Here is a 23812-nt window from a genome sequence, read left to right as displayed (position 1 = left end):
CGGTACAATGGTGGTTGGAAGAAGGAGTGTCGATGTTTGGTGGAGAGCGATGGAAGAAGATGAACGACCTTTTTGTGGTGGTGAATGGTGGAGGTAACGGAGGTTATGGTGGAATTCAGGCGGAGAGAGATGAGAGAGTGGTGGTTGGTTTAGGAGAATGAACACTGCGTGAGGGACGCATGGTAAGAGAAGAGAGATACGTCAGAGTTTGTTGTGAGTGGGTGAGGATTCTTTTGTGAGTGGAGTGATTGGTAGTAATAGTTTAGAGGGAAACGTGTGGAGGGGGTAGTGGGTATTTGTGAGTGAGCGATTCATGTGAGTGGGGGTGAGGTGGATCATGTAGAGAGTGGAATATCCTTTTTAATTTCTTTTTTTTTGTTTTTTATTCGTTGGCCAGAGAGAGTATGAGTTGGTTCCTTCTTTGCAATTTTTTTATTTTTTTATTTTGTTTTTTATGTTCTTATCCATTTCATGACCATTGGAGGAAAATATGTGAGTGGATGCCAACTGTCAAAAAAATCTGAGAGATCTTTGGATGCTAGCTGGCCTTTTGCAAAAGGAATCCAAAGTTGTCAATTTCATTTTGAAAACAATTATTATTTTATTTGTTATTTAAGAAAATATACTTATCAACATTTCTAATCAATATTTTAATTTAATAAATTCTAATTACTTTAGTTGAATAATTAAACCAAGAAAAATAGTGACCGATTATAAACAGAAATCGGATATAAATTTGCTCGAAAAATTAAATCGGGCACACTAAAATGATCAGCACAAAATATATTTATTGAAAAAATACAGCATTTCTTTAAATTTTGAAATAATTTTCACTGGTTAAAAGGCTCAGGTGGGTCCAAACGCAGCTGAAACAGTTGCTGAAAATTATAACGAGCACACCAGGTTAAACTATGTGAACTGTAGGTTAATAATACTGACATCTGCAATTTTAATTTTGAAACTTTTTACCCACTGATTTTGCATGTTCTTGAGAAACGAATTAACCAATTTGTCTGTATTTTCAATAAATTTATCCTGACTAATATTTTAGGTATTATTTATGATGAAATGCATGTCATGTTATGCATATGACGCAAATTAAAAATGAAATCAGATTTACAAAAATTTAAAAATGCCCGGATAAAATTGGGGTATGACAGCTGCCCCTATTTAATTTGAAATTCTGGTATCAGATATGAGATGTCGAAGGTAATGTCACGACACTAATATCTGAACAATACAAACAAGATAAAAGATAAAGAACAGTAATGCAAGAGACACAAGCAATTGTTAACCCAGTTCGGTGCAAACTCACCTACGTCTGGGGGCTACCAAGCCAGGAAGGAAATCCACTAAACAGAATTAGTTCAAAGACTCTCAGTAAACAACTTCAAGTTACAGTCTTTTCACCTAATCTCTACCCGTATGACTTCTACCTAAGAACCCTTAGATATGAGATCCTACTCACTCCCCCTCAATCACAGCAGTGATATAAAACAAGAATTACAATGAAAAGAAGACACTCTTCAAAGACACATACTTGATCTTACTTAAAAGCTTCAATCAAGTAAACACACACTCATGCTTCAAAGCTTAGAGTGGATAAATTACAACTCAAAAATCAGACCAATTCAATCATCTATGGATGAATTGAATGACTTACAATACACATGACCGCACAAGACTAAAACCCTTATTCTCTCTCAATATTTCGTTCGTTATTTCTTGTGTATAAAACCAGGTTTTCCATGTCCTATTTATAGAAACATTTGGCTGGGCTTGGACATCATAAAACCCTAAAACTATTTTCCATTCATATCTTCTCATGACAACTGATAATATCTCGTTGGAAAATAAGTCAATCTGGTTGTAATTACTGATTGATAGCGCGTTCAATCAACTCAACAATCATACGTAGATTAGCATTAAAAATGAAATCACATAATACATAACATTTAGACTGAATGTTTTGTATATAGATGTCATGACATCGGGTCTGATATCTCAGTAAAATCCTGCATAATTACATTTTAAACATCCTGCAGGTACATGTTATCTTATGTCAAGACAACACTTGTGACACCTTGTGAACACTCTAAGTTTTACCAAAATTGCTGCCAACACATAGAACCAACAAACTCTCCCTTTGGCAAATTTTGGCTAAAACATACATCAGTCCATTTGTTCACAAGAGTACAATACATATCAGCAGTTAAGCAGCAGCAGAAGTAATAAACCACATATTTACTAGCTATAATAGCAACTAGTAAACACACATGAAACACATATGTGCTTCTTCTCCCCCTAAGTCTGTTCAACACAGACATCTCCTTCAACAACACCTGTAACATCCATAACCCCATCTGACATCTCCTTCAACATCACTTGTACTCCATAAAACATCATCCTGTTCAACATCATCCTGTTCAACATCAGCTGTCATCTGTTTATAGCCTAGCTACTTCATAGCACATATTAACTGCAACTCTCCTTTAGCTACTTCTCGCCCTTTTTAGTCAAAAGAGACCAATGAGACAAAATAAATGTCTATTAGTCCAATAGAGAATGTCACATAGAGTGTTAAAACATATAGAATGTTAAAACATATTATCAGGTGTTACAGAACCACAAATATACCCAGCTATAAAGGCTGAGATAAAAGAAATCCAGAGAAATCACAAAGAACCCAAAAATTACATCAAGGCATCAAAACAAGACTGCAAAAAAAAACATCAAACATCAAACATCAAAGCATCCAGAACAACACATCATCATAACAGGGGAACAATCTTCACCAATACTCAGTCAGAGGAGCTAGCATCTTCATCAGCTTCAGATCCAGAACTGCCACTTGATTTATCTTGAGATTCAGACCTCTCACTTGCGGTGTGGGCATCTGTTTCCTTGGCTTGACCAACATTATCCATGTCTCCTTGCTCCAAGCTATTAATCAGAACCTCCAAAGCTTCTTTCCTAGTTTTAGCCACCCTTATCCCAATCTCCAATTCCTTACAGGTCTCTTTCAGTTCAGCAATCATACCACCTTGAGAGGCTGGCTTCTTCATAGCACATGTCATGACAATGTCATTGACATGACTGCCTTCAAATAATTTGTAATGAACTAACAATGGAGGTTTTCTTCTACTAGGGATATCACTTGTGCTCAGTATTCCAGGTTGTTGGCTTAGGATTATCCCACAAATTATTAAGGGAAAAGCTATGGGCAGCTTCACTGCATTTGTGGAAGCATGTTTGACAATTTGTTCAAACATGAACCTTCCATAATCAAAATTAAGCTTGGTTCCAATAGCAAATATGATCCTTCCAAGAGCATTAGAGATTGTAGAGATGTGGTTTGTTGGTACCTAGTTTGCTGACCCTATCTTATGCAAGATAGCATATTTCACAATTAATTTTCTAGCAGAGAGATGATTTTTGCTTGGCGATTCCTTGACCTGTCCAACAGTTATTTTCCTACATACCTCATTGTCTGTGGCCTCTAGTTTAACAACACCTTTTGTTCCTCTTCCTAGGAACTTATTGATCACAGTTGGAGAAAACTTCACACACTTTCCTCTAACACCTTGCAAACCTCTTTGTTGTTCTTGTCAACAATGTCCTCAGGGATGTTCACCACAAACTCTTTAACAAGACCTTCAAAACATTGAGATAACCCACTAACTGTTTTCATTAAACCAACAGAATTAATCAGGTTCATGACCTCCTTAACCTCCACAGCATCCTTTCTCAGTTCTCTTTCAACAGCCACTCTCCTTTGGATTACAAATTTCCACTTGGCTGCACCATCTTCAAGATGGAAGGAAATGTTATCCAGGTGCACAGCAACAACCTTTGCATGAGATTTTCTAACATTTGACCTCTTTGACAGGAAAGATGTCTGGGACATCATCTTCAACATCTTCCTCTGAATCAGAACTTTCTCTTACCTTTCTCTTCTTTACCTCCACTTTACTCCAAGACTTTGAAGGGACTACAGCAGTAGCCTTCTTACCAGTTTTGGCTGTCATCATCTCAGCCACAGACCTCCCCTTTCTGGTCTTCATTCTCTTTGCAACACTTGGCTTCAAGTGATGAAGCAAGTTGTCATCTTCATCATATGAGCTCTCTTCTTCCAAGTCAACAACCTTCTTAGCAGAGTCATGCTTCTCAGACTGAGAAGCATCTATAGATTTCTTACAAGGCAAGGCTTGCCCTAAAGAACATAGTCCCTCTGCAGCAATATCTTTCTCAGACCTAGATGAATCATCATCTTTCTCATTGTGAGGTCCAACCTCAGGAGAATGGTCTCTTCTAGATAAGGGAGTAGAAACTCCCTTTATAGAGTGTCCTTCGTTTAGGATCCTCGTGACTAGATTTCTAATGACACGATCAGTATGATGCATGTCATCTTTAGAGGTAGGGTTATCAGAACTGTTACCTTGAGTATGTCCTGCAGTGGAGGATGGACCAGGAGCGTCGCCTGGGATGACTGATAGGGGAATCACTTCTAAAATGTCTTCATTGAGAAAATCCATGGAGGGTGTTATTGCTTTGTGCGCAGGTTTGGTGTTTTTAGAACCAGAAGATGAAGGATGTTGTGACATCTTGGTGAGCTTGTGAAAGGATTTCTGTTGCCCTAGCAGAGAAGGTCGATGAAGTTTGAGGAAGGTGGAAATGTTTGAGCTTAGGTTGCGTGTGAAAATTCTATAGATGGAAGTTCCAATACTAGGTAATGATTTTCCATAAATGGGGCACTTTCTTTTAAGTGGGCAGACAATATTTTTATTACCTTTTCCACTCCAAATTAATTGCTATAAATTCTCATGGATACAAATCCCTAATTTCCCTCTTAAACATTCAAATTGATTAGCATCCAAAGCCTTTGTAAATATGTCAGCTAATTGCATTTCAGTAGTAACATGCTCCAGGGCTATGATTTTCTCTTCCACTAGTTCCCTAATAAAGTGATAACAAATATCAATGTGCTTTGTCCTACTGTGCTGAATAGGATTCTTAGAAATATTTATAGCACTCAGGTTGTCACAGTACAATGTCATGATATCTTGTGTGACATTGTATTCAGTCAACATTTGTTTCATCCAAACCAGTTGAGAACAACTACTCCCAGCTGCTATGTATTCAGCTTCAGTAGTGGATAGGGACACACAATTTTGTTTCTTACTAAACCATGATATTAAGTTGTTCCCCAAGAAGAAACATCCTCCTGATGTGCTTTTCCTATCATCAGCACTTCCAACCCAGTCAGCATCACAGTATCCAGTCAGCATAGATCCAGATCCATAAGTATACAACATTCCATAGTCACTGGTGCCATTGACATATTTCAGTATCCTGTTCACTTGGTTTATGTGACTGACTTTTGGTTCAGCTTGATATCTAGCACAAACACCTATAGCAAAAGCAATGTCAGGTCTGCTTGCTGTGAGATATAGAAGACTTCCTATCATGCTTCTGTAGAGACTTTGATCTACACTAACACCATTTTCATCTTTGGAGACTTTCAGATGTGTAGGGGCAGGTGTCCTTTTATGACTTGCATTCTCCATGCCAAACTTATTAACAATGTTTTTGGCATATTTTCTTTGAGATATAAAGATAGAATCTTCCATCTGCTTGACTTGTAGCCCAAGAAAATAGGTCAGCTCTCCAACAAGGCTCATTTTAAACTCAGACTGCATTTGTTTAACAAAATGTTCGACCATCTGATCTGACATCCCACCAACCACAATATCATCCACATATATTTGAGGCACCATGAGTTTTCCTCCTTCATTCTTAACAAATAGGGTCTTGTCAATATCTCCCTTCCTGTATCCATTGTTAGTGAGGAACACTGTGAGTCTCTCATACCAAGCCCTAGGAGCTTGTTTCAAACCATGGAGGGCTTTCCTCAACTTGTACACATGCTTTGGAAGATTGGATCTATAAATCCTTTAGGTTGTTCAACATAAACTTCCTCATTTAAGTAGCCATTCAAGAAGGCATTTTTTACATCCATTTGGAACAGTTTGAACTTCAGAATACATGCCACTCCAAGCAATAGTCTAATGGACTCAAGGCGAGCTACAGGGGCAAATGTTTCATCAAAATCCACTCCTTCAACTTGAGTGTATCCTTGTGGTACTAATCTTTCTTTATTTTTAGTAGCCACCCCTTGTTCATCAGATTTATTCTTTTACACCCACTTTGTTCCTATGACATTTATTCCTTCAGGTCTTAGAACTTGTTCCCATACTTCATTTCTCTTGAATTGGCCTAACTCTTCCTGCATGGCATTGATCCAGAACTTATCAGTCAAGGCTTCCTTGACATTCCTAGGCTCAATCTTGGACACAAAACAGCTATGTGAGATCACTTCCCTTGATCTAGTTGTGACCCCTTTAATTGGGTCTCCTATAATGAGATCTTTGGGATGATCCTTCTGAATTCTGATGGAGGGTCCCTTGTTGATTTTGTCAGCTTTAGGTTCAGCTTGAGGAGGTTCACTCTCATTATTTTTGTCTGGAAAATCAGCTGGAGCATCATTTAGAGATGTCTCAACATCGTCTGTGACATCAGTCTGTTGATCATCAACCACAACATTGATAGATTCCATCATATCTTTTGTTCTGGAATTAAAGACTCTATATGCTCTGCTGTTTGTTGAGTAGCCCAGAAATATTCCTTCATCACTCTTGGGATCCATCTTCCTTCTTTGTTCACGATTAGTCAAGATATAACATTTACTACCAAACACATGGAAGTATTTGACTGTAGGTCCTATCCCTTTCCATACTTCATATAAGGTAGTAGGGGTCCCTTTCTTCAAGGTTACTCTGTTGTGAACATAGCAGGTTGTGTTCATAGCTTCAGCCCATAAGTGGTAGGGCAATTTCTTAGCATGAATCATAGCTCTGGCTGATTCTTGAAGAGTTCTATTTTTCCTTTCTACCACACCATTTTGCTGAGGAGTAATGGGAGATGAGAACTCATGACTAATTCCTTCTGATGCACAAAATTCAGCAAATTTGTTGTTCTCAAATTACTTCCAATGATCACTTCTGATTTTGATAACTTAACTTTCTTTTTCTCTTTGAAGTCTTAGACAAAGACCTTTGAAGACTTCAAATACATCGGATTTTTCTCTTATAAAATTGACCCAGGTGTATCTGGAGAAGTCATCCACCACTACATAAGCATACTTCTTCCCACCAAGACTTTCCACCTGCATGGGTCCCATCAAGTCCATATGGAGAAGTTCCAGCACTCTGGAAGTGGTATCATGTCTGAGCTTTTGATGTGACATCTTTGTCTGTTTTTCAATCTGACACTCCCCACAAACTCTTCCTTCATCAATCCTCAAGTTGGGAATTCCTCTAACAACTTCAACTGATATAATCCTCTTCATTCCTTTAAGATGCAGATGGCCCAATCTTTGATGCCATATCTTCACTTCTTCTTCTTTGGCTAGAGTACACATTGATGAATAACCAGTTTCTTGAGAACTCCACATATAGCAGTTGTCCTTAGACCTGACTCCTTTCATGATCACTTCATTTTCTTTATTAGTAATCAGACATTCAGTTTTTGTGAAGTTTACAGTTAGACCTTGGTCACATAGTTGACTGATGCTTATTAGGTTTGCAGTTAGTCCCTTAACAAGTAGGACATTATTAAGATTAGGGACTCCAGGGCATTTAAGCTTACCAATCCCCTTGATTTCACCCTTTTCTCCATCACCAAAGGTTACATAGCTGGTGGCATGAGGATGAAGTCCAGTTAGCAGGTTTTTGTTTCCAGTCATGTGTCTGGAGCACCCACTGTCAAAATACCAGTCTTCTTTGGCTGAGACTCAGAAGGAAGTGTGAGCTATTAGGTTTGTAACACCAGTCCTAGGAACCCATTGTTTTCTGTTGATAGGTATGTGATGTTTAGGTCTAGGTTGATGATGAGAAGGACTAGGATAGCCATACAACTTATAGCAGAATGGTTTTATGTGGCTAAATTTTCCACAGTAATGACATCTCCATCTTTGATGTTTCCCTTTCTGCTGTCTTCCTTTATGATGTTATGACATATGATGAGACATATTTGGTTTGCTACCAGTGTGACTGCACTCAGGTTTGGATTTTGGTTTTGTACCAGTGTGACTGCACTCAGGTTTGGATTCATTGAACCCAATGACAGACTTGTCTCCTGCCATTTGTCCAGTCTGGAGAATCTTGTCTAAGGTGTCAGATCCATTGTTTAGCATTCTGACATACTTTGACATCTCATCCAGTTTGGAATTCAAGAACACTGCTTCAGTCTTTAACTTAGAGATGGTTTCCAAATGTTCTGCCTTCTCATTCTCCAGTTGTGTTATCACTTTCTTCTGACTTTCAACTTGTTGACACACTTCTGCACTTCTGTGGCGCAACTTTCTGTAGGTAGTGGCTAACTCATCAAAGGTTACTTCATCATCACTTGAGTCTTCATCAGAACCCCATCTTCCAGTCAAGGTAGTTACAAGATTTGCAGACTCTTCTGTTTCACTTTCATCAGACCAAGTAGAAGCAAGACTCTTCTTCTGTTTCTTGAGGTAGGTTCCACATTCAGTTCTAATGTGTCCATACCCATCACATTCATGGCACTGAACTCCTTTTCCTTCTTTGGACTTTTCATCAGATCTTGTTCTTCTTCCAGCATTATTGGATTTACTGATGTCAGATGAGATGTTCTTGACATTAGCCCTAGACCTTACATCCATCTTTTTCAGAAGTCTGTTGAACTGTCTTCCCAGCAATGCTACATCATTTTCCAGATCTTCATCAGTATCTTGACCATTTTCTTCCTCTTTCTCTTCAGTGTTTGACATGAAGGCTATGCTTTTTCCTTTCTTTTCAGATCCATCACACATTCCCATCTCAAATGTTTGGAGGGATCCAATTAGCTCATCAACTCTCATATTGGAAATGTCTTGAGACTCTTCTATGGCTGTCACTTTCATGACAAATCTCTTAGGAAGTCACCTGAGTATTTTCCTCACTAGTTTTTCATCTAACATCTTCTCACCTAGGGCTCCTGAAGCATTAGCAATTTCAAGGATATTCATATGAAATTCATGAATATTTTCATCTTCTTTCATCCTCAAATTTTCAAACTTGGTAGTGAGCAGCTGCAGTATAGACATCTTCACCCTAGAGGTGCCTTCATGACTGGTTTTGAGAATGTTCCAAGCATCTTTAGCCACCTCACAGTTATTTACCAATCTGAAGATGTTCTTATCTACTCCATTGAATATAGCATTCAATGCTTTAGTGTTCCCAGGGGCTAGATCATCCTCCTCCTTGGTCCATTGTTCCTCATCCTTCTTATCAGTTGTGGCTTCTCTTTCCTTAGTAATAACTGGATGTTCCCAGCCTATTAAAATAGCCTTCCAAGCCTTATTATCCAAAGATTTTAGAAAGTCTACCATTCAAGGTTTCCAGTAGTCATAGTTGGATCCATCCAGAATAGGTGGTTTGTGAACAGATCCTCCGTCTCTATCCATAGTACCAGAAAGTAACGTCCCTAGATCTCACCCAGAACCAGAGCAGGATGCCTGCTTTGATACCAATTGAAATTCTGGTATAAGATATGAGATGTCAAAGGTAATGTCACGACACTAATATCTGAATAATACAAACAGGATAAAAGATAAAGAACAGTAATGCAAGAGACACAAGCAATTGTTAACCCAGTTCGGTGTAAACTCACCAACGTTTGGGGGCTACCAAGCCATGAAGGAAATCCACTAAACAGAATTAGTTCAATTCAAGTTACAGTCTTTTCACCTAATCTCTACCCGTGTGACTTCTACCTAAGAACTCTTAGATATGAGATCCTACTCACTCCCCCTCAATCACAGTAGTAATATAAAACAAGAATTACAATGAAAAGAAGACACTCTTCAAAGACACATACTTGATCTTACTTAAAAGCTTCAATCAAGTAAACACACACTCATGCTTCAAAGCTTAGAGTGGATAAATTACAACTCAAAAATCAGACCAATTCAATCATCTATGGATGAATTGAATGACTTACAATACACATGACCGCACAAGACTAAAACCCTTATTCTCTCTCAATATTTCGTTCGTTATTTCTTGTGTATAAAATTAGGTTTTCCATGTCCTATTTATAGAAGCATTTGGCTGGGCTTGGACATCATAAAACCCTAAAACTATTTTCCATTCATATCTTCTCATGACAACTGATAATATCTCGTTGGAAAATAAGTCAATCTGGTTGTAATTACTGATTGATAGCGCATTCAATCAACTCATCAATCATACATAGATTAGCATTAAAAACGCAATCACATAATACATAACATTCAGACTGAATGTTCTATATACAGATGTCATGACATCGGGTCTGACATCTCAATAAAATCCTACATAATTACATTTTAAACATCCTGCAGGTACATGTTATCTTATGTCAAGACAACACTTATGACACCTTGTGAACACTCTAGATTTTACCAAAATTGCTGCCAACACATAGAACTAACATAATTAACTTGAACTAGAAGGTAAAAATGACGACGGTCTTCATACGTTCATGGTGGAAGGTAATTAAATACGAAAAAACCCAAATTTTGTCCTTTGAAATGCAATGGAGGAATGGAGAAAAAATGTAATGGATTCTAACAACACCAAGGTATTAGGGGTGGAATGCCAAATCAATGCCAACCCTTAAGTCGACATTTAAACCCTTCAAAGATCGATGTAGGAACAAATGTGGGACTAAAATTGAACAGGCTTTCTGGCACCAAAAGGATGACAGTACAAATTGCCACCATCAAAAGGATGATAGTAATTCACCATGATTTCCAGGATCGTCATCATTAAAAGGATGATGGATAAACCAAGCTTCAAAGGTAGTCATCACCAAAAGGATGATGGTAAGATTAATAACCAAACTTGTTGTTACCAAAAGGATGAAAGTCAGACGCAATAGAAGATTTCAATCCCTAGAAGGATGAGGCTCATCACCAAAAGGATGATGGCTATTCTGATAAAGCTTTCCATTACCGAGAGTATAATATCAAGGCTACCACCCAAAGGATGAAAGTTAACTCATCAACTTCAAAGATCACTATCACCAAAAGGATGAAGGTATGACCAAGCAACGAAACCTGTTACCACCAAAAGGATGATAATAAGTTAACGATCCCCAATGATCACCGTCACCAAAAGGATGAAGGTTAAGATTAATAACAAAACATGTTACCACTAAAAGGATGATAATAAGTCAGAATAAACTCAAATGATCACCATTACCAAAAGGATGAAGGTAAAGATTAATAACAAAACCTGTTACCACCAAAAGGATGATAATAAGTCAAATAACTTCAATAATTACCATCACCAAAAGGATGAAGGTATAATTAAACAAACAAACTTGTTATCACCAAAAGGATGATAATGAGCCAACACTGACCATCACCAAAATGATGAAGGTAAGGTTTAATCAACAAAACTTGTTACCACCAAAAGGACGATAATAAGTCACGACAACTTAAATGATAACCATCACCAAAAGGATGAAGGTAAGACCAAAACTTCAAAACTTGTTATCACCAAAAGGATGATAATAAGTCGACATTCGCCATCATCAAAAGGATGAAGGTACTACAAACACTAGAACTCGTTATTACCAAAAGGATGAAGGTAAAATCAACAACGCAACTTGTTACCACCAAAAGGATGATAATAAGTCAACAATCACCATCACAAAAAGGATGAAGGTGAGATCATGACTTCGAAGCTTGTTACCACCAAAAGGATGATAATAAGTTATAATAGTGAAAGGTCGCCATTCACCCAAAAGGATGAAGGTTGGACCAAAACTTCAAGGATCTTCGACACCAAAAGGATGACAGTAAGATCGAACGACAAAACTTGTTACCACCAAAAGGATGATAATAAGCTTTAATAGTGAGAGGTCTCCATTCACCAAAAGGATGAAGGTTGGACCAAAACAATGAGGATCAACGACACCAAAAGGATGACGGTAAGATTAAACGACCAAACTTGTTACCACCAAAAGGATGATAATAAGCTTTAATGGTGAGAGATCGCCATTCACCAAAAGGATGAAGGTTGGACCAAAACAATAAGGATCAACGACACCAAAAGGATGACGGTAAGATCAAACGACCAAACTTGTTACCACCAAAAGGATGATAATAAGCTTTCACAGTGAGAGGTCGCCATTCACCAAAAGGATGAAGGTTGGACCAACCTTCAGGGATCTTCGACACCAAAAGGATGACTGTAAGATCATAAATGCCAAAGGTTTACCATTACCAAAAGGATAACGGTTGTCGTAAACAGGACAATGATCATTATTCATCAAGGTACTTTCATCAAAAGGATGATAGTAAGAAAAAACCCGTTGGAAAATTAGACTACCGACAAAAGTTCAAATAGAACAGGTTTATTGGGGTAGTATTGGAACATTACTGGGTAAGACTTGCTTGGGGGTATCAACAACAAAAGGTTGCGGAAGAATATTCTCTAGAAGATGTGGCTTCATTGACAAAAGGTTACGGGAAACAACTCTTTGAGGGACGCTCAATGCGAACAAGGCATGGATTTAAAGAAACATTGCTTGACTTAGCCGAGGATAGCGTCTCATCAACAAAAGGTTGAAGGATGTAGCTCAATGGGAACGCCCGATAATAGGGTAGGAACTCACTCAGCGAAAAATAATGACTTAACTGAGGGTTGGCCTGGATGCCTACGACTAAACCTTGGATCTTGATTCGGGCTATATGCATGAATGATATGTATGCCATGTATGAGGTGCTGCATGTAGTGCATGTGATGCATGTTTGAATGCGAAGGATGATTGGTTTGTTTGGGATTGGCCCCCCCTTTCAAAGGCGATGTATTTTCTGGATATCAATGCTGGTCATTTTTATTTTGTGCGGATGCCTGCAAGGTGGACTTTGGGTTTTTTTTGGTAATTGCCGCTGTGGACTGGACTTTTGGTTGGTGGAAGGATCTGACTTCCCGACATTCGGTAGTTGATGATATGATGATCACGCAATAGATGTGAATTCTCTTGGTGTCCCAAGTTTGATCTCTTGCTAATGCGTTGTGTCTTTGCCCCTGAGGCGATCTCGACTTCTCCTTATGAGATGTCTGGCCAGCCTGTAACTGAGCATAGCGATGTGATTAACGCATGATGATTATGCTTTTGACATTTTGGTTGTGGTCTCAGACGGTTTTTAGTGCCTGACACAGTTTGCTTGACCGACTTAAAGATATGAAGGGAATTTGCCCCTTGCGACTTGTATTTCCCCTGTCTGTAGGGTGTTCAAAGAAATTCTTATTGAAAAGAAACTTCAGGAGTGATTATCCCATGTCATGGTTTGAGTTTTTTCAGTGTCCAAGTCTGGCCATGGTCTGCCCCTGATTAGCCTTTGAGGGACTTGCCCCAGGCGTACTGAGTATTGAAGTGTTTTTCCTCCCTTATCAATCGATGCTTGGATATTTGTATTATACTGACTACTTCCTAAGTCAATATAATCAAAAAGATGCCATGCCCCCGATTCATAGGATTATGAGATGATTTTGATTCGTGTTGGCACCAACGATCAAGTGCCTTTTGAATTGCCCCTTGTTGGAATTTTCTCGATGTCAAGTATGACTGATAATTAAGGATTGTTATCCAAGAAATGGTGATTTTAATGCAATAGTTATGCATGTTTTGAAAAAACAATCATTCGCTTGGGAGTGTCGTGGTAGTGTATTACGAGTGAACCATGAGTCTAAATAAGGTGCTAATTTTAGCTAGCGTGTGAGTGATATAGTGAGAATAGAATATTAGCAAATCTCTAGGAGTCGGTTTACGCAACCTTGTTGTAGTATGCTTTCAGAATAAACCCTACTTCAATTAGGTCTTTTGAAGGTTGTAACGTGGCTTGGTTCACGGTTATTGAAACAAAAGGATATAAGGCTCAAAGTTTATTTTAACCCACCCCTTCTTCATGATGATCTCCAATCCTACGTTCAGTTAATTCGATACATACTTTATTTTGATGAGAGTTCAGCAGTGTAAGATCCATTGAAATGACAGTCGTCCTATTTTGCTTTTCGTGGATGTTGGTGACCCCTTTGATTTTGGTATGGTGGCCACTGATTCTTGTCTTGTCTTGTTGAGGATTCTCATGGCCTCTTTCGATTTTGTTTTGATCCCTAACTTTTGCATGGACCGCTTGTTGAAGCTTTAATCCATCGGGATTGCCCCCGTTTTTGCCTAAGTATCCTTTTAGGGTGTTGGACTTAGCGAGCTCTTTCTTTTCATTTTTTTTTAAATTATGACTGCCAAGTCATTGGTCATTGAAGAACAAACGACATAAATTTTGGACTTTGTACGGTTCCTTCGACACTTCAGGATGTGTGCGAAGAATATTATGTGGTTGATCCTTACATGGGATATTTCATCTTGTAATTTGAATGCGTAGTCAAACCAACTGAACACTGCCCTGCCCCTGGTTAAGCGTAAGGGTTTGTAGATCCGAAAGAAACTCCTACTTTTAGGCTCGAAGTGGTTGACTAGGAATTAACTCCTTATGTCTCCGGTGTTTGGGGATTTGAAACAATGCCTGTACATCATTAGCAGGATTTTATCCGAAAGCATACAATCAGCAATTATGAGTATTTTGTTTTCGTCATCCCCCTTCCAACATTCACTAATAATAGTGTGATAAAGAAGGTGAAGTGGAAGAGTATGTGTTTGTGATTTGCAAATGTAACAATATGAGTGAATATGAAAGATTGATTCAAAGCATGCATACTCATCCCATTAATAAAACCAAATACAAATAGCAATGTTTAAAGCATACAGTACTTAGACAAACAAGAACAAATTACAAGAATATGAAAGGGTAAAAATGGCATAATGATCGCCTTCATTCAAAGAAACGGGCCTTCATCTTTTGATCCACTTGAGGAATTTCTCTACTTGTCTAGGCCGGTGGGATGTTTTATCTTCGAGCTTCACTCGACTCTGCATGCGCCGGCAGGGTATTTGTTGCATCATTTGGCCTAACTGGTGTGAAAGTAATTGCCTTACTGTCAATCAGGTCCTGGAATTTGTGTTTGAAAGCCTTGCAATTCTCCACTATGTGCCCTGGGGCACCCATGTGATACTCGCAGTGAGCATTGGCGTTGTTGCCTGGTGGGTAGGATGGAGTTGCAGGTGTTAGCTCCTTCAAAACAATTGATCCCTCCTTTAGCAGGTAGGGAAGGATCTTGCTGTATGGCACTGGAAGAGGATCGAAATGTCTTTCTGGCCTCCTTGCCCTCTGTTGATTAGGTTGACGTTGTTGTGGAGCACGTTGCTGTTGATTCTGATATGGCTGCTGATAAGCTGGTTGTTGGTACGACTGTTGATGTGGTTGTTGATATGGTGCCTGGTACAGTGTTGGGATGATAACGGAAACCTGATTGTAAGGCATAGGAATATATGGAGGTGCCCTATATCCTCCTCCTCTCATTATGGCGTTGGTCTGACCTTCTGGCTTCTTTGGGAGATTAGGATAATGTTTCTTCATCCCACTTGAAGCATTGGCAGTGCAAGGTAGCTTTCCCTTCTTGATCTGGCTCTCAATTCGTTCTCCCACAGAGACAACCTCAGCAAAAGTTGGGAAGCTGGATCCTACCATCTTCTCCATGTATTGGGTATGCAGTGTTCCCATAAACATATCAATTAGCTCCTTATCAAGGAGAGGAGGTTGGACACGAGCTGCCAGCTCTCTCCAACGATGTGCGTATTCCTTGAATGACTCATTATTACGTTGAGTCATGTCTTGCAGCTGTGTGCGATTGGGTGCTAGAACAGTGTTGTACTGATAATGCCTAAGGAAAGCTTCAGCGAGGTCTCTCCATGACTGGACATGTCCTCTCTCTAGCTGTATATACCACTCCAAGGATTCCCCACTGAGGCTATCTTGGAAGTAATGAATCAGGAGTTGATCATTACTGATGTGGGCAGCCATCTTACGACAATAAGCTCTGAGATGGGTTCTAGGGCAACTGATCCCTTTGTATTTGTCAAAGTCTGGGACTTTGAATTTTTACGGAATCACGAGGCCTGGTACCAAGCACATGTCAACAGCGTCTAAACCGGGAGTAGTGTGAACCTCCAAGGACTTGAATTTTTCCTCCAATGCATGAAGTCTCTCAACAGCTGGGTCTAGGAGACCTCCAACAACAGGTTTGACGGGTTGTGGCATGAAGAAAGTGTCATACGGATCTTCATCACCCATCATGGATCAATGTCGAGCACATGTAGCAGAATGCTCATGGTGGTTCACATTGTCCATGGGAACAGGAATAGGAACCGATCCTCCTCTAGGATGGTTAGGGTTACCATCAGGATCAGTCACTCCAGGGATACTAAGAGATGGTGATCCAAACTGAGTAGCAACTTTTCTGGCATCGGTGCTAGTCTCAGCATCCTTCTCCTTCTGGGCTAAGAGCAACATAGTTTCAAACAGGCGGTCCATCTTCGCTTGCATGAAGTCAATGTATGTCCTCAATGAAAGCTGGTTTGCTTCAAGATGTTCGAGCGCCATCTTATAGTTGCGGCGTGTCTCGTACCGGTGTCGAGTAGTCAGTGTTATTGGACAAAGGGTAGAATATGGTGTAAGTTTTTATTTCTGGAAGATGATATGCAATGCATGTTTATGATATGCAAATGCATGAAGTTTTGCCATGTTTTTTTTTGCAAAGGAATACCAATATTCAAGATCAATCACGCGTTGTGTACATCAAGATAATAGGAGGAAGTATAGGTGTCTTTGATTACTGAAATTCCCAAGGGTAGGCCTAAGGTTGATAGATTCCCAGAGTCATCGATTCTTCTTGAGAGCGTCACTGCCGTGACGAAGACTCGTTGGATAGTAATACCCCTAAGATAATCTCTTCTTAGGTGAGGTCTTCGTATTGTCCCAACAAGGAAGGCTCCATGGGAATTCTATTACGCGACTCTCGAGTCCAAGGTTCTAATAAGGTTCTCAGAGTCATAGATCGAGGTTGGAAGTATTACCGTAAGGTAATAATACGTCCAAGGGATCTCATCTGATTGGGATTTTCGTATTAACCCAACAAGTATGAACTTCGTAGGTTAATACTACATAACCACCGGGTATAGTGGGTTAAAAGGTCCCTAGAATCATTGATCCAACTTGAAACACCATCGCCGTGACGAAGGCTCGTCGGACAATAATTTCTCAAAAGAATCTCCTCTAGGCGGGGTCTTCGTATCTTCCCAACAAGGAAGGCTCCTTGTGGGCGTCCACTACGCAACCACCAACTTAATCATATGGTTTTTTCTCAGACTCGGGTAGAGAGCCTATCTCACAAAGTACCAACAATCAGAGAAAACCCAATAGTGTCATAGGAAATAAACCACAACACAACAATTACAACGAAATAATAACAGAATAAATATAACAGACACACAAACAAGATTAACACCCAATACCAAAATTAAACTAAACTAGGCTTCACTCTCTCTTGCTTGGAGCGTGGGTCCCTAGTAGAGTTGCTAACTGTTACACCTCGAAAAAAATGTGATCCCTCGCGATGGACGCGGAAAAATGTAGTTCGAATAGAGTCGCCACTGAAATTTATTCATTCCAATGAAGGAATAGGAAAATATCGATAAAACCTTTAAGAAAATAGAATAATGGTCGTCGTAACCATATTTGGGTTCGGGAGTGGATTACGCAAGGGGGAGGTATTAGCACCCCTCACGTCCGTTGTACTCAACGGGAACCTTTTAGTTCAATTTTGCGATTTGAATGTTAACTGAATGTTGTTTGTTTTCTTCGGGTAATTAGAGTTGGTAATAGATATGGATGAAGACCTCAAAAGGGGGAAATGGGAGGTTTTTTATTAGTGTGCTCGTGAAGTTACAACAATCTCCTGCCTACGTATCCTTATGGTGCAATAAGGAAATCAGAGCATTCGTAGTTCGGGCACTATGAATAATTGGTGTGTTTTGTTTGATGAACGATTGTGTAGGTCGGCGTTCTAAAGGCTAAACATTGGCTTGTCTACTCTCGGTGGAGGCTCTAGCACTAGTTTGTTGTGCGTATTAGAAAGGATTAACAATGTTCTTTTTAAAAGAAAGGTTTTGGTCACACGTGAGTGACAAGTTGAGTTGATGTGTTTGATGTTTTTGTTTGACTGGTTTCGATCGCACGAGGGCGAGAAAAGAGATATGTTTGATGTGTTGAGATATTTTTGTTTGGATGACGATTGCTCGGATAGTCGAGTAAGACAACTCATATCCCAAAAATCGGGAAAGGGAATAGAAGACTCTAGACCACTTTCTTTTTCATCCTTAATTGTAAAAGGATTTTAATGATGATTAAGGTGTTTTTGGTTGGATGATGATTACTCGGATAGTCGAGTAAGACAACTCGTATCCTAATAATCGGGAAAGGGAATAGAAGACTCTAGACCGCTTTCTTTTGCATCTGAGTGATTACGAAAACAGGTTTATGTATGATTGAAGTATTTTAGAATGAACGACAAGTACTTGAATGGATGAGTAAGACAACTCATATCCAAGCATTTGAGAAGAGGAATTGAAAACTCAAGACCATCTCCCTTTTCGTATAGTTTTGATTGATTTATTAATTTGCGGAAAAATGACTATTGTTCGACTAACCGAGTAAGAGAACTCGTATTCAAACAATTGGGGAGAGAAGTTGAAGGCTCAAAGTCATCTCCTTTTTCATTTATCTTATTATGAAAATAACTTGATTTTATCGAGTTTAGAAGTTTGTAGAGAAACGACAATTATTTGATTAACCAAGTAAGAGAACTTGTATTCAAATAATTGAGGAGAAAAATTGAAAATTCAAAGTCATCTCCCTTTTCGTTTCTTATTATAAAATGATTTAATTTGTTTGTGCTTAGGTGGATAGAAGTGACGATTATTTGACTAACCGAGTAAGAGAACTCGTATTCGAATAATCAAGGAAAGGAGTTGAAAACTCAAAACCACCCCCCTTTTCATTTCCAAATGAAATGGTATTTGATTGTGATTGGGTATTTTAATTGAGTTTCGAATAACATACTCGACATTGGATCGAGGTTTTAATTTTGTGTTTAGATTTGGATTTATAGTTGGTGAATCAATCATCTACTCGATTAATTAATAACCGAATAGGTCTCACTATAAGAAAGCCCAAGAGTAAGATATGTGAGGTTGATGGTGATGCTAAAAGCGATCGACTTACAAGGTTGATGGTAATGTAATTAAAAGTAATTATCAAAATTATTTGATTAAAAATACTATAATCAAATAATTATGTTAATTAAAATTAGTTAACAAAATTATCTAATTTAACCAAGACTCTAATTAATTAATTGATATAAAAAGAAATAAGTGATAATATTAAATAATCGAATTGAAATCTTAGCGGCATAATGGTCATAAAATTGATGGATTAACAATAACCAAAATAATAACATTTGTTTCACCGAAATGTATCAGCCCAATCTAAAGCCAAAGAAACTCCCATATTGCAACAAAGTTAAATCACAAAACTAAACACACTCATCATACAATAAAAATTTAATTTATTAGGAAAATAAGACACAAGATAACAATAACCACCCATGGAAAAAAAACAAAAGCCAACAATATGACCCAAGTGCACTGCCACTCACATATAAATAAGCATCGGATCCACTCATATTATAACTGATATTGCTATACTTAAATAATTAAATCCAATCACCAAAAAAATTAGAAATGATAATAGGAAAACCAATACAAGCTTGAAAATAAAATAAGTCTTAACCTTGGCATATTAACATAAAATGAAAACGAAAAGCATTTCAATCAACAACTTAATATTGTGCAGGATTTAACAAATCAACCCAGTATATGGCACAAGCAGTAAGAAGCAGCGATTTTGTAACGAAATGGAATTGAGAAGAAAACAAACATAAAACGACATGGATTTCTAATGTTGTTACCATAGAGTCAAATGCGTTATGGTGTTGCTTCGTTCAGTTTGGAGAAGAGACGGTTAGCTTGTGGCGGTGATGCGAGTTGTATGATGGCGGTCGACCGACGGTCTGGAGTGACACACGGTGGCTGTGAAATGGAGACGATGTGGCTTCGTTACGGTGATGAAGAGCTGACGGAGATGAGGAGGCGCGGTGGTCGGATAACGGAGGTTTGGAGGGTGTTGTGGTGATGGAAATGGAGCGGAGGGTGCGTGTAAGACCCTAATTTTGACCCTAAGATCCCTCATGGCATCATAACATTGCATTTACATTGCCTCAAGGATCATAAGCATCTTGGCTCCTTACCTTTGGGTGGGACCTCTTGTGAGTTGGTTTGAGATCACCAAGCATGCTTGAATTATATATCATTGCTTTTCTCATTTTATTCACTAAACAAAAGCATAAAAATATGTCACTAACATCTCTTGTTTGTAGCTTGAGCAGTCACAAGGTCAAAAGCTTCTAGGAGATCCTATATGCATTGATATGGTCAAGAGAAGATGAAAGCAAACATGGAAATGGTTCCCTAATCTCTCATCCATCAAAAATGTCTCCCAAGTTTCTCAATTCATCATTTTGATCAAAGCAAATCAAAGGGTTTGAGGCTTGTTTCCCAAGGAAACCCTAATTCATCTATTCATCAATTGTGCCTTGCTCATGAAGCAACCTCAACCTTTGGTCAAATGAAATCAAGGGAAGTTCTTTAATTCATAATTTCATGCATATTTGAACTTATTTGAGTGTCCTCAATCATTAATTCATCAAGATATGAGATTTGGACTTGAGAAGTTGATCAGTCAATTCATCTAACTATTTTGAAATACACTGAGACCTAACTTTTTATGTGTTTGTCAAATGGAGATGACCCCAGGATAAAAAAGGTTCTTAAGGACCATATGAACAACTTTCATGTTCATCAAAAATTGATTTGAAGCATGGAAGGTCATCATCCATTCCAAGACATTATAGGTCATTTTGACTGAATCCCTAATTTTGGGTCAACTTCCCAAGGACATAACTCCTTAATTTTTCATGATTTTGAGGTGAGATCAAATGAATTGGAAATATTAAGATGTCTACTTCAAATGTTATGTTGATAAAAATTCCAAAATACCAAAAGAAATACATGTGATAATGCAAAACATTATAGGTCACTTTGGACCAAATGCATTGAAATGTGAAAAAGTCCAACTTCAAGTGCCCATAACTTCTTCATAAAAAATACAAATGATGCATAATTTAAGTCCAAATTGATTGCCTTGAAAATACCTACAACTCTCATGTTGAACATTTTGTCATTTGGAGCTTGCATCATTAAGACAGAAGGGCTTGAACTTTGGCCAATTTTGAAAATTTCACATATGCATGTTTTGCACCCTACACTTCAAGTTCAATTTTCATTAATTTCCAAGGCCCAAATGGAGTTTTGATCAACATAACATTTGTTCCTTATGCAATAAGCTTTCCAACCATTACTCATAAGGTTGCATTTCAAGGTTGGACATGGCATTTTCGAAGACTTGAATGTAATAGTGCATTTTTGGAAAATCATTTCAATTGCCATGCATGAGCTAATACAATCCAATCTGCACGTCCATTCTAATTACATCATGCATAAGCTTCCATTTCTAAGTGGAATTGGGCCCTCCATGCGCCTGTACAGGCCCATGCATGAAGGCCCTTTCCATCCATGCACATGATTTGATCATGCAATTCAGCCTTGCTCAGCTATAAATACAATGCTTTGGCCTCTCATTTTGACAACCTTAAGGCGCCTCAATTGCTGCTGAACTGAAATCCTAGCCATCACTAAAGGAACTATTTCATTTCTCTTCGAATTTTTCAGATCTGAATTTTGATTTCATTTATCAATCTTCAGATCTCAAAGTTCCTAAACCTTCTCTTCTTGATCCATAGTGCCTACTGTTAGCAAAAGCATCCAAAGATCTTGACTCCAAGCCTTGCAATTCAAAGGTTTACTTCAACTGTTATTTGCTTCGAACCAGCTTGTATAGTGCTCTATTTGTTTTGTTATTGTGTGATCTGAAGTCCTCTGCACAGAGGCAACATTTCTATGCTTTCAATTTTTGAAAATCATAAAGTTCATATGAACACCACAAAATTTACACTTCTGATTTCTCTTAATCTAGAGATCTAGAATGGAGTTGAGTGGTACAAAGGTGATGTACTTAAAAGTGGAATTTTTGTGCAAACATTTAACATTTGTTTTCAAACATTAGAAGCCTAAGCCTTATGCTTTTGATTTTCAAACTTTCTTTTCATAACACTTATTTTGAATTGAAATTTTAAGTCAACTTTGACCATATTTTGTAAATACTTTTCATTGGTAAATATAACCCATCCAAATGTTTTTTGTGGTTCCAATGGCCATCTTTGCCTAAACCTTTTCATAAACATTAGCTATTAGGTTTGAGTTATCATAGTGGTTGATGTAAACCTCACCTTATCCTTAATGGTTGGACTATAAGTCTTCCATACTTATTATAGGGTGGATCCCTCACTAGTATGTTGAAGCTCTCCTCACATGGTGGATTGTGGTTTAGGTTGAGTTTTCTCCCTTTGATAACAAAAGACCTTAAGGCTTTTGGACCAATCAATTCACCAACTCATTTTGAGATTTTTACCCCGAACTACGAGGTTTTGATCCTAATCTTTTTTTTAAGATGGTACGTAGACAATGGGTTTATCCATCCAAACACAAAAATGTAAATAACTTGTATATTCTCTTCTCATCTCTTCAATCATGTTTGCACAAACAAATTTTCACAAAATACCAACCTTACAACAAATGTGAAAAGGGCTCCCTAGGAGTACCTAGGATGTTTTGGGTGCTTAAAACCTTCCCATTGCATAACCAACCCCCTTACCCCGATCTCTGACATTTTTACTAGTTTTTGATTCGATAAAACTTTTAGGTTTTTGTTCGCTTTCTAACCATTCCTTTGGATAAATAGAAGTGCGGTGGCGACTCGACTTGTATGGTTTACCTTAGATTTAGTCAATATCTCTAATGGTGACGAATACCCCGCTACAGTGCGAAGTTGCGGCTTGGGGTTTAGTATTTGGGTTCACCGGAAGATTGAGGTGCACGACGGCGGTGATGGATTCGTGGTGGTTGACGGCGTGGATGGATTCATGGTGGTGGTCGCGGCAGTAACGGAATAATGTGAGTTGAACAGATGTGGTAGTAATTGTTGTTGGGGTCGGAGGTGTGTTAGGAGGAAGGTGAACGGATTTGTTGTTGTCGAAGGGTGAAGGTTGGAACAGCGAAAAAAGAAGCTCCAGAAGATGAACAGTCCCACTTTTTTAGAAGAAATCCCTTTTTAAAAAACGATTCCTCTTTTTTCTTTTTCGTTCTTGTTTTTTTTGTGAGTGAGAGAGGGCTAGCCATGGCATTAGGCGTAGGATTCGAGACTGTTGCGGATGTCGATGAACGTGGTTTGGTACGTTGAAGTGTGGTGGTTGATGTATCTGATACAGTGGTGGTTAGAAGAAGGAGTGTCGGCGTTTGGTGGAGAGCGATGGAAGAAGATGAACGGCCTTTTTGTGGTGGTGAATGGTGGAGGTAACGGCGGTTATGGTGGAATTCCGACGGAGAGAGATAAGAGAGTGGTGGTTGGTTTAGGAGAATGAACACTGAGTGAGGGACGCATGGTGAGAGAAGAGAGATACGTCAGAGTTTGTTGTGAGTGGGTGAGGATTATTTTGTGAGT

Source organism: Lathyrus oleraceus, chromosome 3 (genome assembly GCF_024323335.1).
Source record: "Lathyrus oleraceus cultivar Zhongwan6 chromosome 3, CAAS_Psat_ZW6_1.0, whole genome shotgun sequence".
Taxonomy (NCBI): domain Eukaryota; kingdom Viridiplantae; phylum Streptophyta; class Magnoliopsida; order Fabales; family Fabaceae; genus Lathyrus; species Lathyrus oleraceus.
Note: the sequence above shows the minus strand (reverse complement) of the source record.